Source organism: Rhincodon typus, unplaced genomic scaffold, assembly GCF_021869965.1.
Source record: "Rhincodon typus isolate 14 unplaced genomic scaffold, sRhiTyp1.1 hic_rhity00004562, whole genome shotgun sequence".
In the NCBI taxonomy this organism is placed as follows: domain Eukaryota; kingdom Metazoa; phylum Chordata; class Chondrichthyes; order Orectolobiformes; family Rhincodontidae; genus Rhincodon; species Rhincodon typus.
The window spans coordinates 768-12,713 of NW_025970200.1; the positions used below are offsets into that span (position 1 = coordinate 768).

General features: G+C 43.8%; 1 non-coding gene across 1 annotated transcript; it reads right to left on the reverse strand.

The window, feature by feature from the left end:
* Positions 1-83: 83 nt before the first annotated feature.
* trnai-uau lies at positions 84-179 on the reverse strand. Its single transcript has 2 exons — positions 142-179; positions 84-119 (listed from the first exon to the last, which is right to left on the reverse strand). It is a non-coding gene; the product is annotated as a tRNA-Ile (tRNA).
* Between the last annotated feature and the right edge of the window lie 11,767 nt (positions 180-11,946).

Here is an 11,946-nt window from a genome sequence, read left to right on the forward strand (position 1 = left end):
CATTTCCCAATCCTCAGAAACTGGCAGTTTCACATAAACTTTGCTTTCCCTCCTTACCGTCTTGCACCACGACAAACTAAAACTGCTCCAGGTGAGGCTTGAGCTCACAACCTCGGCATTGCACATGCCTCTATACTGTTATATAAGTACCACGCGCTAACCGATTGCGCCACTGGAGCAAGGTGTAAGTAAATGCCATCATATTTCCAATTAACCCTTAACGGTTGGCAAATCGGCTGTGAACGAGGATTATATGATCGTTTTCCCCAGTTGTTCATAACTTTTTTGAGGAAATTGCTAAACTACAGAGTGCTAAAGTGGATTGATTTTTGGAATATACATTTTCAGCATTTTCCTCCACTGTCCCCGGAGCCTTTGATGTTTTCAGTCTGTAGAAATCTGTCAATCACATTCTTGAACAGACGCAATGACTGACCTCCACAGTTTCTGGGGCACCGAATTCCAAAGGTTCACTTCACTCTGAGTTGTCTCACCACAGTCTGCTGTTTGGGAAGAGTTCCTGTTGTGGGGAATTAACTTCACCATGTATCTAGTGTATCCCGCCATGAACTCTGACACTGCACTCATTTCCCTTTTTACAGTTGGTTACGCGTTGCCCTGATCATGTCTTGGTTCCGTTCCAAGGTTCAGGAAAAGAACACGGAGGAATGCAGAGCAAGATAAACTTTATCGGTAAAGAGCAGTTCTTGCGGCGATCTGCCTTGTTTCATTTGTCTGCGAGTTTTGCATCATCTAGGATTTTGAAACTGTGCACTCTGTATGCAAGCACACGGGTCATTAATATCTGTCTGGAAGAGAGGTTGGTGCCAATACTGACTCCTGGGAACAGTACTGTGCACTCCCCTCGAGTCTGGAAAACAATTCCTCACAGAAAATTTTACATCCCCGCTGTCACAAGGCTTTCGCGGCATCGCGCAAATTTTTCACAGAATTCGATTCAGCGACACTTCACCAACTTCCTTTGAAATGTTCACATAGACAACAGGATTCACACTACACCCATTGTCAACAACCTTCACCATTACTTCATTCAAGGACACGTTTCAAGACTTTCATGACGACTGAATGCACAAGAATGTAACACAAAGGTAAATTGAATTTCACGGTAAGAATTGTTTAGTAGGAAGAGGCCAGAACTGGATTTAAAATATCGGAAGATTATGTGCAGCACCGCAGCCAGAACTCCAGCCCGACAAGTGAGAAACCTACCACCTGAATCTCCAATATTCACACGGCCACGTGTTCCATGTATCCAGTTGGAAACCTGTGTGAAGGAGCATACAGTCTGATCGAGCATATGTGAGAATACTCCACTGTCTGATCTAAAGCTGCAACAGGAACTGCCCATTGCAGCTGTGAGAGGAATGGGGTAAAAATGATGAACTTGATATTCACTGGGGTCGATTCACCATTGTCTTCATCATGATAGCAACGTTTGAGAGGCATTTAGACAGACTCATGAGCAGGCAGGAAATGGAGGAATACGTAACCATGGGCAGGCAAATGGGATTAGCTCAGAATGGCGGTCGACAGAAATTTATGCAGCACTGTCAGATGTTCCCTGCAATTGCCTGAAATGACACTAAAAGATGCCAACATAGGAAAGGAAGAGGCCATTCAAACCGTCTGCTGACTGGTCTTTCTATAATGTCATTGCTGATCTAAAACTTCAATGAATTTTCCGACCCCATTCTCGCAACCCTCATTCGGAATCTCAAATGTATAAGTCTCTAAATATTTTCAAGGTGACAAGTCAAATGTATAACTGGAATGTTAAGTTGGATTTCTCCGTCCAGGTTTGTCGGTGCAGGCTTGTCAGATAAGCAGTCGCTTCTGGTCTAATCATTCTCTGAAAACTTGAGTTTCTTGAGAAAGTGACGAGCTTCCTCTGATCAGCAGCAGGGATCCGGACGACATGAGCTGATGTTTAAGCAGTTTTCACAGAACATCATTGATTCATTTGGAAACTGAAGTAAAAGTCGACTTTGGGGTGTTCCCCATTACGACCCAGAGATGTGCACCCTTGTCTTTGTATTGGGATCTTTCCACATAGATAGTTGCCCTTGGCCTATTGTGTTCACGACATTCATCAAGCATCTGTCTCTACACCGGTTTCATGAGGACACTGAAATATTGATCAGAATCTTGTGTCGAGTGTTAGTTTAAAATACTCATCAGCAATTCCACTGGATAAACCTGTGCTTGTGATCTCTCGTTATTTATTTTTCCTGTTTCTTAACATTTGATGTAAGACAAGTTGTAAGGAATGATGGGAGGGAAAATCGTGTTCCGTTTCGTTATCCCAATTAAATATACATATCATTAAAGGTTAGGTGACAGGTTCTAATTCTTGCTTTAGACATCACTGCAACGCAGAAAATACGGATATTCAAGAATCTCTAAACTGACAAGAATTGGATTCCAACTGTTATTTACGTAGGTGATGCAACGACGAACGGCAAAAGCAACAACAAAAACAGAAGTTGCTGGAAAAGTTCAGCAGGTCCGGCAGTGATGTTCCCAGGTGTCAGTATTCGGGCCAAAACCAAAAAATTGCTGGAATAGCTCAGCAGGTATGGCAGCATATGTGGAAAAGTAATCAAAGCTCAGGTTTCGGCTCCGATTACCCTTCTTCAGAATTGATGGTAACTCGGTTATTGTCGGTTTGTATGCAGTAGGTAGGGTGGGTAAAAGGGTTAAAAAGTAAGCAATAGGTGGGGATAGAGCCAAAAACAGTTGGGCAGATAAAAGAGTGGATAATGATCTGGCTAGGAGGGTGAAAAACTATTAACTGAGACTGCTCGTGGAGAACAATGGATGTGTGTAATAGTATTGGGACCAATTCCCTTCTGAACACAGATTAATGAACCGCACCTATTTGCAGAGAGGGCAATTTCAAAATCCTAAATGAGGTTAAACCGACAGATGAACTCAACAATGCAGAAAATACGGATATTAGTCCTTTCCAACAAAGTCCGTTGCGCTGACTATCGCTCTGTCATTTTCCTGTGCCTGATGTTTCAAGAATCACTGGTCTATGTTCATAAAACCTGGTTTGGGGGAGGCTTGATCTCACAACCTCGGCAATTCACACCCCGCTTTCTGTCTTATTGCAATATTAATTGATCCATTACAGTATTACTTTAGCATATGTTAAGAGGAAACACTGGGGACAGCAGTCACTGGTGTGACTCGGACTCGAGCAGAAGTTGCTGCAGCCACAATGCAGAGTACTGACCACTATACAATCAGATCCACATCATCAGGCGAGCAGAAGCAGGAAATAAGTGCAGTGCTCGAAGGTGTGTCAGGAGCAGCACCAGACACTCGACAAACAGCAGACTGTGGCAAGGAGGATCTTTGGAATTCAGAGCCCCGGAGATTGTGAATGTTCAGTATTGACTCTGTAAAAGACTGAGATTGATTGATTTCTACAGATTAAAAACATCTCGAGCTCAGGTGATTGTGCAGAAAAATGGCGTTGGAGTAGGAGGCCGTCCATGATCTCGTTGAACGGCAAGGCGGGCTCGAAGGGCTGAGTGGCCGCATCATGCTCCGATTTATTGCAGACTACAATTAAAACTCTCTTTCCTGTATTCACTCGGCCAATGTGGAAATTTTCATTTTCAAGTAGAAACGATACAATTTTCTGGAATACAATATTGGATGTATTTTTTCATAAGTAATCGAGTTTTCCACAGGTTACTTCACTAGTTTCCCCACACAAGGAAGTAACCATTGCTGCATACGACCATATAATCCCAGTTCCCAGGCCCGGAACCAAAGAAACTCAGTGGCCCAGCCGCGGAGATACAACCGGAAATGGGGATGGCAATGAGCGTGCGGAGCTACTCTGTGATAATAGCTGACGGGATAGTCTGTGCATTATGAGCCAAGACAATGTGACAAAACCGAGATAGAGCCGCGGGGATGATGTGCAGAAGGATGAGAGAATGCAATGCTGAATCAGACAGTGACCAGGGTGATACACATAGAAGTAAAGCAATTGGTGAGCGCGCGGTCCTTCTATAATGGTATAGAGGCGCGTGAAATGCCGAGGCTGTGAGTTCCAACCTCGTTTGGAACAGATTTTATTGACATGGAGCAGCAGGACAAGGATAAAGAACATTTTTGAGCAAAATAGTCTTTTTTTCGGAAAAGATCAGTTTTTGAGGTTGAGTAATGTCCGGTCCTGGGGAACTATCTCAGCTATCAACAAAAATCCTGCAAATATTCGACTCGCAAAGAAGCATCTATGAAGAAAGAAATGAAGATGGTGTTTTAGCTTCACGACCTTGCTCATATGGCTGGCCCTGAACTGGGTTAAATTCCGGGAAAAGCTGTTTTGCTCATTTTGCCTTATTCAACTTACTGCAAACTCACGCAGCTCTATTCAATAGTCGAAAATGAATTAGTTATCTCATTGGAATGTTTAATGTTGTATTTGACGTTGGTCCGCATTTATTTCAGCTTTAAAATATGCTAATGAGAAAAATCGGGTTAAACTGCAAATCCAAGAGTCTTGCTCCTGGGTTTCTTGGGTAGAGATCACTGAGTACTATATGGATCCAACATCGTGGTAATTACGGTTACGTTTTTAAGGCACTTGATTAGAGCTTGAAATTGATCTCTGAGCAACCGTTCGTTATGGAACATCTTTCCTTTGCAATTTAAAATAACTTTTGCTCAGTTCCATTCATAATTGTTCAAATGGAAAATTATGCCAAATCTTCCAAAGTCCTGAGCTTCTTTTTCACTCAATCTCATTCAGCTGCACACGTTCACCAAATTTCGTTACATTTAAAGTCAATCAAATTAGAGATTGTTTCCCAACACTTAGCCCAGACCACATCCCATCCGTAACCCCTCAACCGCCCACAGGCTGTCTCTCTCTCACTGTGAAATTCACATCTTGTGTGGCTGCCTCTGTGTCTTTCAAAATATTTTGGAAATAGTTTTTCGGAGTGACAGAACTTCAGCTCCCATCCTTTCTTCATCTTTCATCGATGGTTTTGAATGTCTGACTTCTAGTTATTTGTTCACTTGAAAAAGGGAACTTTCCTCCTACTCAGTCACTCCAAAACTCACATCATCTGGAAAACGTCCATGAGGTATTCCCTGTGTCAAGGATAGCAGTTCCAACTTTTCCAACATCCCCTCGTGAATAAAATCCCGTCGCATTAAACCCCGTCAGTGACTTCTGGAATATTTTTACACCCGAGCGAGCTTCGTCATGCCCTATCTTCTCAAATCATAGAATCCCTACAGTGCAGATAGTGCCATTGGCCAGTCGAGTCTGCACCGACCTTTGAAAGAACATCCCACCCAGACGTAGTGCCACACCCTATCTCAGTATTAACCATGGCTTAACCTACACATCCCTGACACCACAGAGCATTTTAGCATGGCCAATCCACTTAACCTGCACATCGAACAGCAGTGCTAACCACTGAGCCACTATACGATCCAATAAAACCTGTCTGTGTCATACCGAATACCTTTATAACCGTAAATCCCAGTAAGCATCATCTGTGTCCTTTCTATTGTCTTTATGTCGTGGTAACCCAGTTTAGTGAAAGCACACTGGACCCACTAATCCAAACTCTCCTCTGCACTGTACAACCTCATTAGCGCTGCGGGAAAGGTATTTGCTGTTTCTGCACTCAAATCTGGATCAGCTTACCCTGTACCTTCCTCAGACTCCTGCTTCCAGTAAACACCTTAATCCGGAACAAATCTATCAAATCGTTTTCATTTCAACACAGACAGGAGGTACAGCTTGCAGAAAGCACATGTTGTCACCTTCACTGACATTCTGTCTCCCCCGGAGGTGCAGTCCTTCCCCACGATGATGCAGTCAGCACCGTCCTTCCTGTGAATGACCCATCGAGAAAGGAAGGACAGATATTAATAACCCGCACTTATGAATGGAGCGGACAATTTCAAAATCCGAAATGAGACACAAAGTCGAAGATCACAGAATGCCTACAGCGCAGATAGAGATCATTTAGCCCATTGATTTTGCACCGAACCTCTGAAAAGCTTCCTACTCCTCCACCCTATCCCCATAAATAACAATGGCTAACCGACCGTAGCCTGCACATGACGGGGCAAACATGCATAGCCAATCCATCTAACCTGCACAGCAAAAGGAAACCCACACAGACACGGGGAGACGTACAAACGCCACACAAGGCTGGAGTTGAAACTGGGTCCCTGTCGCTGAGAGGCAACACTAAGCTCCCCAAGATGCTGGGATTGTCCCCAGCGGGGAATTGAACGCTGCTCTCCCGCATGATGGGCGTGAATACTAATCAATCCCTGACCGCATACAAGGACACTACAAGGCCCTTCAGCCTATTGCATTTGCACAGGACAAAAACAACCACTTAACTGTCCTAATCCTATTTTCCATCACTTGGCTCATCGCGTTGTATGCATTGAAGCACAAATCACATTCGGCCCTTGCAGACACTGAGTTCCAGATTCCAAGCACTCGCTGGCTGAAAAAAAAAGCTTTTCAGCGTATCTATTCAAACCTGTCTGCCTCTTACCTTAAATCTATGCCCCCCGGTGATAGATCCCTTCATCAAAGGGAAATGGCTCTTTCAGTCTCCCCTCCAAATCCCTCATTATTTTGTACATCTCAATCATGTTTCCTCTCAATTACAGTGTGGAGCTAGAGGAACACAGGGGGCCAGGCAGCGTCACATGAGCAGGAAAGTTGACATTTCGTCAACTTTCCTGCTCCTCTGACGCTGCCTGGCCCGCTGTGTCCCTTCAGCTCCGCGCTGTGTTATCCCTGACTCCAGCATCGGCAGTTCTTACTATCTCCTCTTAATTACCCCTGCTCTAAGAAAACAACCCCGGTCTGTCCAATCTCTCTTCATACACTCTTTAGCCCAGACAATATCCTTGTAAATCTCTTCTGCACCGTTTCCAGTGCTATCACATCTCTCCTATAGTAGGAATTGCAGAACTGCACACAATACTGTTGCTGTAGCCGAATGAACAAATGAAATAAATGACGCAGACGCCACAGAAACTGATATTTGCCAATAAAGACTCATTTGTTCAATTTTACCCTTTTTCTGAGCCTGATGCACCAAAAATCACTGGTCCGTGTCAGTCAAAGCTATTGATCTCACAACTGCGGCATCTAAATGGATCGACTGATTTGAAGGTCCGATGGTGAGACTGGGGCACGTTCACCCAGCAACAGTGACCACAGCACCACAGACTGAACGGTGTCAATGTGGAAGTGAGTGTTAGATTGTGCAGTGCCTCAGCGAAGTGGGAGGAGGGAGGTAAAGGAGGGTTGGTGATTGTGGTAGGGAGAAAAATCTGCAAGAAGAGAAGGGTTTGTATTCTGATACATCGAACACAGACATGTGAGAGAGCGGGTGTTTGAGGGAATTAATTCATCACCTCAGAGAATATTTTCATGCAAATCAATTAATTCCTTAACGAAGGATGATTCACAAGATGCAAAATGGGGAGAATACCCGTTGCCACGACGCGGATTCGAACCGAGGATGCTGTGGCCACAACACAGAGTACTAACCATTATACAATCACAGCGCCACACAGAAAGACATACTGGAAAAAGCGTGAAAAGTACAATAGCCGATGACATGTTAGGAATAACACTGGGGATACAACAGGAGTACTTGGCGAAGAGTGGACTGAGATGTGAGAACTCAGAGTGGGCAGCTATCTTTAACTTCGATGCCCCCAGATTCTATCATTGAGTATGTTGAAGACTGAGATTGATAGATTTCTACAAAACACCAAAGACTCAGGGGATGGTGCAGGATATAGTTGAAATGTATTTTTCAATAGCAGTGTAGTTTAGCATCGGTTACTTCGCCAGTTCCCTCACACAAGGAAGTGACCATTGCTGCAGATGACCATATAATCCCAGTTCCCAGGCCCGGAACCAGAGAAACTCAGTGGCCCAGCCGCGAAGGTACAACCGGAAATGGGGATGGCAATGAGCGCTTAGAGAACCTTCTTTCCTGTCTACTGTGCCACCAATTTTGGTGTCATTCGTAAACTTACTAACCATGCCTTCTATGAGTTCCATTGCTTTATGACTTAGATCAATGATTTAGACTTAGTTGTAGCGGCCATGATTTAGAAGTTTGTAGATGATGCAACAATTGGTCACATAGTTAGCCAGGAGGAAAAAAGCTGTGGGCTGTACGGAGACATTAAACTATTGGGAAAAAATGGTGACAGGAATTCAATCCAGAGAGGTGAATGATAATGAAATCAGGATGGGTAAACTATGGGAGTGTACAAAAACAGTAAGGATATGAATGGTTTCAAGTAAAAAAAAAGACATTCACAGATCCCTGAAGGTGGTTGGACCGGAAGATCAGGGGGTCGAGAGGGTTTGAGGGCTGCCAGTTTAGAGACCATCTAGAGGACTGAGCACAAGTCTGGTCATTGCACTAATCAACTGGAAATAAAATCATAAGGCAGAAGATGGAGGGCAGAAATAGGTCATTTGGCCCATCAAGTCTTCTCCACCACTCAGTGAGATCATCACTAATATTGCTCCAAATCAGGTTGGAATGTTCCTGAGAGAGGAACTTGCAGATTGAGTTCTTTCAACGCATCTCCTGCTCTTGTCCATCCAGGTGGCACAGTCTGTGGGCTGTGTGAGTTACTCTAATGCATTTTGTTGATGGTGTATTCTGGTGCCACTGTGCCTTGGTGCTGAACAGAGTTGATATTGAAAGTCCTGAATGGGGTGCCATTTAAGTGGACAGCCTTTCCTGCGTTGTGTCAATTTCTTGAGTGTTGTTGGAGCTGCACCCATCCAAGCAATTGGACAGTACCCCAATACGCTCCTGTCTCGTGCCTTGCAGATGACGCACAGGCTTCTGGGAGTCAAAAGTTGATTTAATCACAAAATTTCTACCCACTTGTAGCAACGATATTTATATGGCAGGTCCAATTCAGTTTATCCTCAACATTTGCCCCCAGGATGTTTGAATGGGAAATCCAGTGAAAATAAATGAAAATAAAGTCAACTGGATATGGTTAGATTCACATTTGCCAGATTTGGTTATTGTCTGCTACTTGCGTGGTGCAAATGTTCTTTGTCACTTAGCAGGCTAAGCTTAAAAGTTGTCTAAGGCTACTGCATTTATGTTTGCACTGCTTCAGTATCAACATTGTGTAATCATCAGCAAACATTCCCACTTCCGCATTATCCGTTCAAGGTGAAGAAGGGTAAGGAGGTTAGCAGAGTGTAAGAGGGGAATATAAAGTAGAATCATAGAATCCCTACAGCATGCAAACAGGTCCTTCAGCCCAACCAGTCCACACTGACCCCCAGAGCATCCCATTCAGACCAATCACCCTATAACCCACCTAAGCTGCACATCTCTGACCACAACAGGTAGCTTAGCATGGCCAATCCACCGAGCCTGTACTTCCTGGGACTGTGGGAGCACCCGGAGGAAACTCCTCGCAGACATTCACCCGAGAGTGGATTTGAACGCGGGTTCCTGGCACTGAGGTAGCAGTGCTAACCATGAGCCACTGTGCCACCTTAATTTCAATTCAAACAACATACAGCAAGTGATGATATCCTTTCAATCGAAGGCATTCTGCTCGCTCTGGAAACAGCCAAACCATTAAAAATGCCAATTTGTCCCTGGTGAAGGGGTGAAAAAAACAAAAAAGTATCTTGTCTTTACATAGCACCTTCACAACCTCAAAAGTCGCAAAGTGCTTCGTAGCCTCAGCTGTGAAATCAGATTTGGAATTTAGGAAGAAAAGTGAAAAGAATTAAGTTTCAGAAAAGAATCAACAGGAAAAGGCTGCCTGTGGCAGTCTTCATAATGAGCGGCAGTTTACTCGGACGCCCCATCTCCTAAAGTAGCAGCAACAACTGTTGAAACATTACAGGCAGCAGCCCATCAACCTCTGTAAGGCTGTTTGATTCTGACAATGTTTACTTCTCTTGCTAAAGCTGATAGCCATCCAGACAGTTAAGACTGATTCACTTACCTAAAGGGTCATCACCTTCAAGCAAGACTGCCTACCGTCATCTTCGTGCAGTACCAGCCTATTCAAAACTACAGCTTTTGAAAAGGAGACAAAATCTGGCAATTCTGAATTTTTTCATTTCCAAGTTCTATTCTGCGTTAAGGGCTTAGATACCCAGTGGCTGACAGGCAAATATCCTCTGTATTTACTCCAGCTGTACCTTTTATTCATTAAGCCCTAATTGTTCTCAAAAAGCATATTTATGTATGGCTAGGCGATAAGTGTGGTTTCACCTTTGTGGTTCTTTCTTTAAATCGTATCGATGTAGTTGACGGCTGGCCTAAATCAATGTTCATATCAGCTCTAAAGGAATGAATGAGGCAAACACAATAGCAACAGGTGAGCTGTAGAAAGGGCAGCGCAAAAGCCATCACTCAGCCTGGACTACAACAATAAGAACCTAAAGAACTGCGGATGCTGTAAATCAGGAACAAAAACAAAGTTGCTGGAAAAGCTCAGCAGGTCTGGCAGCATCTGTGAAGGAAAAAAAACAGAGGTAATGTTTTGGGTCCGGTGAACCTTTCTCAGAATCCAGCTGTTTTTTTTTTCTTCACAGATGCTGCCAGACCTGCTGACCTTTTCCAGCAACTTTGATTTGGCTCCTACAACAATAGGAACTGGTTAGTGCCAGACAGGCTTAAAACTGTGGAGAGGGAGAGAGGGAGACAGGGAAGGGGAACACTTGGTGGGCATAGTGGCACGAACATTGAGGCAATGTCACGATGTATCGCTCCACTTCAGTACCAATAGCACTGCAGCAAAGCCTACTACCTCTGCAGTTCATGGATCTGGCTAGTACAAACAAAATGGATCAGCTGTTCCTGTGGGTAGATCCTGTTCCAATGCCCACATTGTATTCATCGAGATCCAGGTTGTTCTGGGCAGCAACACCATGCACAGTTTGACAGTCCACAACTCTCAACAATGCACTAGGTTTGAATAGGGAGTACTAATCACCTGTTACAGCCAGAGTCTGAATGAAGGCAGAGCACACGTTTGGAGAAAAGAGCCAAGCAATCCAAATAAGCAAAAAAAAGAGCAGAAGGACTAGGTCAAACATTTTCATGTGTAAGTAGTAGAGAGAAACACTGTATTATATGCCACACAGGAGTAAATAAGCTTGGATGAGTAATACAGAGTAGGGCTGAATGAAATACATCCAAATAAAGGACATTATTATTGTAGCTCAGGTAGTTTAACGGTATATCCATAACAGTGAACAGTCAGCAGTCACTTAGGCTTCAGAGATCATCTGTATAATTTAAGATAGTCACAGAAGTGTTACTCCAAAAGGGAAGGCATGTACTGAGAGCAAGTGGTGGGGACAGGTAAGCTCTGAAGATTATACAGAAGTGTAATTCCTTTTGAAATTAGAGAACAGTATCTTGTTAATCTCAATCATTTACTGCAAAAAGTGTTTATTTTACACCAAGAGTTAGTAAGAACTGCCGCTGCTGGAGTCGGAGATAACACAGTGTGGAGCTGGAGGAGCACAGCAGGCCAGGCAGCATCAGAGGAGCAGGAAAGTTGACGTTTCAGGTCAGGACCCTTCTTCAGAAATGTTCTGAAGGGTCCCAACCCGAAACGTCAACTTTCCTACTCCTCTGATGCTGCCTGGCTTGCTGTGTTCATCCAGCTCCACACTGTGCTACCTCTTATTTTATATCAATACTGAATGTAACTGTTGTGACACAAAAATGTATTAATATGCTGTTTTCAGCTGAAAATGGCTGAGTGTCTCCAAGCAAGACTTACAGACCTCTTCCACAGATATGTCATACGAGCTTGAATAAAGTCATATTCTTATGGTCTACTCAGGTCTGAAGACTCTATTTGTAAAAACCCCATATTGCGAACGAA